The sequence below is a fragment of the Etheostoma spectabile genome, chromosome 1 (genome assembly GCF_008692095.1).
Source record: "Etheostoma spectabile isolate EspeVRDwgs_2016 chromosome 1, UIUC_Espe_1.0, whole genome shotgun sequence".
NCBI lineage: Eukaryota > Metazoa > Chordata > Actinopteri > Perciformes > Percidae > Etheostoma > Etheostoma spectabile.
Genome location: NC_045733.1, coordinates 24400689 through 24405795, shown reverse-complemented (window position 1 = coordinate 24405795; position 5107 = coordinate 24400689). Strand labels below are relative to the sequence as shown.

General features: G+C 39.4%; 1 long non-coding RNA gene across 1 annotated transcript; it reads left to right on the top strand.

Moving 5' to 3' along the window:
* The first annotated feature begins 1561 nt into the window (after positions 1-1561).
* LOC116692548 (uncharacterized) lies at positions 1562-4794 on the top strand. The gene is made up of 3 exons (XR_004332729.1): positions 1562-1737; positions 2112-2114; positions 4784-4794. It is a non-coding gene; the product is annotated as an uncharacterized LOC116692548 (long non-coding RNA).
* Positions 4795-5107: the final 313 nt, after the last annotated feature.

Below are 5107 nucleotides of genomic sequence, written 5' to 3'. Positions count from 1 at the left end.
GGATGGCAAAGTCAAAGACCAGCAGGTTGACAGAGGCCAAAGATGTTGACAGAGGAAACTTCAAACAATAACTATATTCAGATGCTATCTGTTGTAATAACTCGTAAGACGTGCACTTGATAGCCTGTTCCATTGTACATGTTCTCCAAATGCTAAGGAGGACTCTGACCTACTTCTGAAGGATCCTTCCTTGGACCAAGGAAGGATCCTTGACATTGAGAAATGGCAACTGTCTCACAGAAATAGATAGCTAGGATTGTGGGCAGCCCAACCATTATAAAACAAAGTTCTGCTGATAGCTCGCCTAGAAACCTTGGCATATACATTTGGTTCATGTCAACTGTTCTCCCTTTCATGAAAGTTTGTTTGTTGGTTGTGTGAATAAAGCTGCATTAGTCTGAACTGATTGGACTCAGCATTTGTTAAAGTCTTCATCTCATTTCCAGATAGAACCCCGATATCACTGACATCCCACTTTACAACACTGTTATAAAACAGATTTATTTATTGATATTGATTGATTTCAATATCGATCGATCCAACTAAAAAGATTCTTTTGTACATTAATATAATGTTTCCAAAATCATTTCAGTGGTTCATTAACTTGTTGGAATGACACATGAGACTAATGGTAATGGTAATGTTAACGGTAATGGCCAATTATGCTCCCAACCTGTAGGGGTAACGAAGAGGAAAAAGGCTTTGGTGTCTACAGTGAAGGTGCTGGTTGACAAGTAACTAATGCTAATTATTGGTGGGTTACTTATCTGCACACTACTATCAATATCAGTAAATTCTTGGAAATCTGTGTCAAATTTTCAAATCCGGTCAAGGACAAATTCACTTGTTTTTTCCAGAAGCTCTGTTGTGTTTTGGACACTGTAAATGTTTCTTTTCAATTAATTTCCATTCTTAAAAGTAGTTGCAAGGTATCACCGATTCATGCTGCCCATGTCTCCTTTCCTGCAAACATTTACATATCTAATTCATTGTGATATTGATAATTGTACTAATTTCAAAGTCAAATGTGATTAAATATCCCCATCCAACACGACGCTGAAGTTATCACCCAGATACCCAGCTTCTGATTCACCGTTTAAGGGAAATGTAATTTATATACTTGGTGTCCACTCCACGGTTTTATGCACTGCACCTCTTTGGATACTCTTAGGATTTGCAGTTGTATCATACAAATAAATAGTTAAAAAAATCATACGTTGTGATTTCTGGATTTTTTTTTGGGGATTATGTCTCTCACAATGGACATGCACCTATGATGACAATTTCAGACCCCTCCATAATTTCTAAGTGGGATAACTTGCAAAATAGCAGGGTGTTCAAATAGTTATTTTCCTCACTGTATATACATAAATATATATATATATATATATATATATATATATATATACATTGTTATCATATACATTATTCCAACATCTTACAGATGCGGTCTCAGGCACATCTTCCTGACAGATGTTATACAAAGGACATGTCAGGAAGATGTGCCGATCAATTGATCCCGCATTAACCCATTTAACAGAACAAACAGCATAGGTCACACGAAATTACATGAAATATCTTTACTAAATTACATGAATTGCTAAAGTAAGATAGACAAAACATACACAATTACTTAAAATACATTTTATTTATGAAGCACTTTTCAGGGTACTCAAAGACAATTTACATAAATTCAAATTATTATAGAAAATAGCACACTATAACACATTAAAATCGGTTCTGAAAATACAAAAAAACGGTTGATCATGTAGCTATATTTTGAGATTATCCTACTTTGGTGTACTAAGGGCTAATGTACAAAAACACTATTACAAGCTTAACCCAGTGTTTTTTTAAGGTCTGCCACTGTAAGCCTTCCCCCAGGCAAAGAGCTGGGGCACGCACGTTTCCTGGGAACGGTGTGCAACGGCTTTAGTGTTCTCTCGTTTGGTAGGTGTGTCTCTCGATTATTGTCTGTGTTCCAGGTGATCAGAATCTGTTCTTAATATATGCCATTATACACATTAATGCTATTGTCAATCATAATATCACATTGGTAGATATTTTAAATGTGTACAGAGTAATTAATCTATATGCACTTGCTGGTGTAGATTGTTCAAATTACAGATTTTTTAACATCACTATTGTCAAATTTCAGATCACATAGAAGCTGGCTGGCCGCAGCAAGGGGACTGGTCTCTGGTTCACCTCTATAGGGAACGAGATTGGCTAGATCGTGACCAGTGTGGTGACAGTGCAGGAGGGGTCAGGAATGGACAGGATGGTGGCAGGGGGGATGGAGCGGTACTGCCGGTCAGCTATCGCACCCCCCTTGCTGCTGTATGTGGACTTTGGCTGCTGCATCACTGAGGGGTCCAGCAAGCTGCAGGCAAGGTTTGGGTAGTGGCCAGACCTCCACATACAGTTGGACATCTGGCACTTCTCGTGAAGGCTGGCCGTCAGGTGTACAACTGACGCTCATCACCTCTATCCCACTTTCATGAGCTGTCTCTCTGCCTGCATATTTGAGTGGGATGCAGGGGACCTCTCTCTGTTGCGGAGGGAAAAGAGAGAACAGCTCAGGCAGGAAGGTGTGCCAGCCATGACTGATCATGCAGTGGATGCAAGGATCAATAAGTAAGTATTTCTGTTCCAGAAGGTCCACGTTTCTGGAATCTTTTCATTGCCACCTGAACAGGTTCACTCCAGGTTGGTGTCTCCCTTACATTATATCATAAACACTTAGTGTACTCTTTTGAGAAAAAAAAATTAGATTGGAAAGTTAGACCTTTTTAAATGGACTAGTTATATTTTATTGTTTTCTCAGGAACCATATGCACCCGCACTCTAGCCAGTACAAAGGGACTGTGTACTGCCCTTCAGTTAAGACTGTCAAAGAACAGTGGCTGGGGAACTTTTTTTTTCTAAACATTAAATCATTTTTCTTTAGATTTGTTGTTCTTTTTAAAATGGTGTTCTATAAAACCTTTACCAAAGTGGGTATTTCAATGAGTTTGTGTGAACAGCACAATTATAATGGTAATGACAACATGCAATAATCGTACGCTATTCACTTCAGGAAGGTAGGATTACAAAAAAAAAAAAGAAACAGTCTCATAATACAGTGTATCAATCTTCATTTATAAAAGAAACAGTCCTTCCAATCAAATCTAAGCCTGTTTGTAAGGTGTAGGGAAGAACTTTACAAAAATTATTTATTGTATCACTATTCACAACCCAGCTTTATAACTGAAGGATACCACAAATTCTGGAAAGTGATTCCAAATTAGGCAATAAACTGGACTAAAACTAACTGATAGACTATCTGCCTTGTATTGGACTATTAACAAAATAACTTAATGTATTTCAAACCGGCAGTAAAACGCCTAGACTGGCGATAGACTTAAAGTTCCACAGTTCGTATCCCAGCCGTGGCTAGCCCACAAAATTTATAAAAACAAAAAACAAAAACAAAAACCAACAAGTGCCCTGAATGTGCATTTTTCCTGTATTTCCTCTTTTCTTACACCCCTCCTCTTCCTCCTCCTCCTCCCCCCAAAAGAATATCATTCCCCAGCATGGGGCGTTAGTGAGACCGAAAGGCATGACAAGATCCTCGTAGTGACCCAGCGGCGCGTTGATCGCAGTCTTCCATGCGTCCCCTTCTCGAATCCGCACGAGATGGTAAGCGTGGAGCAAAGCAGGAGACACAGGAACCGGGAGCGGAGACAGGTGGAAGCGGGGTGCCGTGGGAGGAGGACCGAGAAGAGAAGTCAGCTGACCGGAGGCTGCTACACGAGTGGAGGTGACTGGAGGTAAGTACATGAAAACACAGAGACCAAATGCTCGCGTAAGGTAATTTGTAACGAGTTTCACCGGCGTGACAGGAGCAACGATCAAGCGAAGATGTTTAGAAGAGCCGGGGTTGAAATACTGTTGTTGATTGGCGCTGGCAGGCAGGTGTGAGCGGCGGGAGCAGGTGATTGTGGATGAGACTCAGGTGTGCGTGGTCAGCGGCTTCAGCACTTTCTATCGACGCACTATGCTGGGACTATTTTTGACAAACTATGACTATGACATATTTATATATTTTGACATACTCTAAACTACTATTAATCACTTTTGACATAGTGTTCTCTGACAATTTACTGTAGCCTATTGTGTAAATGTTCACATTTTTCCAAGTCCTTCAAAAGTAGGTGACCAGATTTCTCAGACAAAATCCGGGACATTTCGCTCAGAAGCGTATTTACCTCCAAAACAAGTCATGTTTTTATTTTTGTAAAACTTAAAACGGACACTAGACCTAGAGCTGTTCTTATTAGGGGCTGAGCCCCCCTCTGATCCAGACCCCCCCTGCTGCTACTTCCTACTCCTCACTCCACACCCTCAGATAGAAGTCCATATTTCAAGATAAAGTCCTAATATTTCAAGATAAAAGTCTAATATAAAATGAAAGTCTAATTCCTAATATTTCAGATATTAAGTCCTAATATTCAAGATAGAAATTCCTATAGTCCTAATATTTCAAGATAGAAAGTCTTAATATTTCAAGATAAAGTCTATATAAGATATTCTATATCAAGATAGAAGTCTCAATATTTCATAATGTTGTAATGTTTACTGAACTACGACAGCTTTTGCTTTACTGCTCAAGGCTTGTTTCTGCAACAAGCTCCTTGAGAATCAGATACAACAAAAACTACTGAGGACATATTTTCCTTTGGCATGGATGCAGTATTAAACGAGATCGCTACAATGTAAGTTAATAGTAATTTTCCAGCTTGTATTTAGGTTCATAAAAGTGCTCGTTTAGCTGCTAACAAAGTGTCTGACAACATTATGGTAAGGATTTCTAAGGAGGTCGACCTTTCTGTTAAAGATTAAGATCCTTTTTAAAACATAAAAGTCCGCGAAATTGCGTTCGCTAAACCCACCAGACTCCATGTAAATAATCAGTGATTTTACCATCGTAAAACACGGCTTCTAAAACATCTCTGAGCACCGCGGGCTCTGGCTGCCTTGAGCCTGCGTGTGTAGGGTGTGCGATTATCGGCTACGTTTGGTCAGTATTTTCTTTCTTTCATTCCAATTTCGGGTCTTTCAG